This window comes from Anneissia japonica, unplaced genomic scaffold, assembly GCF_011630105.1.
Source record: "Anneissia japonica isolate Jap-2015-1 unplaced genomic scaffold, ASM1163010v1 scaffold288206_len369265_cov204, whole genome shotgun sequence".
Lineage (NCBI taxonomy): Eukaryota > Metazoa > Echinodermata > Crinoidea > Comatulida > Comatulidae > Anneissia > Anneissia japonica.
The window spans coordinates 1-1,667 of NW_022696227.1; positions in this window are offsets into that span (position 1 = coordinate 1).

Genomic DNA, 1,667 nt, shown 5'->3' on the forward strand with positions numbered 1-1,667 from the left:
GCAATAGGTAAGTTTTAAGATTTTGACAATCTCAACCCGGATTTGGCTGGTGGATTTAGTCTTTATCTGTTGCAGTACCTTAAAATGACGTCACGCGGCCAAAGGGGCAAAATCGTAATGGCCTATAACTTAATAAAAAAAATGCCAAAAAAAAAACGAGTTTAAAGTTGATTCTATTGCCAATGACATATCAAAAATCCCCTCTTGCCAATGCCCAAATTACCTGGTATTTGCAATTTAATTACAGTTTTTATATAGGCCTATATAATGTAGCCTATGTAGGTCTATATAATAATAATAATAATAATAATAATAATAATAATAATAATAATAATAATAATAATAATAATAATAATAATAATAACAAATATTTATATATTTATCAAAGGCGCTAGGTGATTGAAATAAAGCAAGTTAACGTTCCAGCAATAGGTAAGTTTTAAGATTTTTGTTAAAAGAAAGCAAATAAGACGAATCGCGAACAAAAAGCGGCAAGGAATTCCGTATGAAGAAAAAGCACGTTCACCATAAGTTTTTGATTTTGATTGCCTTTACGAGACAGAACTGTTAAGAGATTTTGAGATAAAGAACGAAAATGACGAAGAGGAATGCGGTATATTGGGAAGGTGACTGAGTAAATAAACAAGTTGATGAAAGCTAAGTGACTTAAAAGTCAACAAAAGTAACTTGAAAATAGCACGTTGTTTTATATTGAGCCAGTGTAAATTTTTAAATATGGGTTTAATATGCTGATGATGGCGAGGTGTTAGGAAAACAATAATTGTGACATCAGGTAAACAAATATATAAAGAATTACAGTAATCTAATTTAGATGAAACAAAGGCGTGAACAAGAGTGTTTCGGCAGATTTGGGTGAGAGAAACGTAGTACCCATAGATTACGAATACAAAAGAAAGAAGATTTACAAACTGCTGAAATGTGAGGAACAAAAGTAAGGCATTCGTCAAGGAAAACACCAAGACTTCAAATGGATGAAACTGAATTGATGATGTTATTATTTATACAAAGAGATGGAAATTACGGCTTTGGTTTGAATTTAGAACGAAAAACAATGAATTCAGTTTTACATTGGTTGAATTCAGCATGTTGTTTGTCATCAATTTCTGAACGGCAATTATACAATTTTGAAGATTTTCAACTGAAATAGAGTTTGATTGGTTAAATGGAACGAAAATCTACATGTCGTCAGCATAAAAATGAAACTTAACTCCGAGATTGCAAGATATTCGCCACATGTGTAATGTAAAGAACGAATAGAAGAGGTCCAAGCACACTTCCTTGCGGTACACCATAGCGCAAAGAAGTGTGTTTGGAAGCAGTCACCCTCAAGGATACCAACTTTCTGGAAACGGGAAGAAACATAAGATGAAAACCGCGGAGAACAACATCATTAAAACCAAATTGAAATGATAGCCTGTGGATAAGAATAGAATGGCCAATAGTGTCAAATGCGGAAGACAAGTGTAGTTGAACAAAAGCAACAGCTTTTCCAAATCAATAAAAGAAAGAATGTAATAAGTAGGCCTATACAATTTAAGGCAGATTCAGTGGAGTGGCAAGGTTTATAAGCAGATTGAAATGATTCATGAAGAATATTTTGGTTGAAATAGTCAGAAACTTAAGAGGCCTGTCTCTTATACCCATCT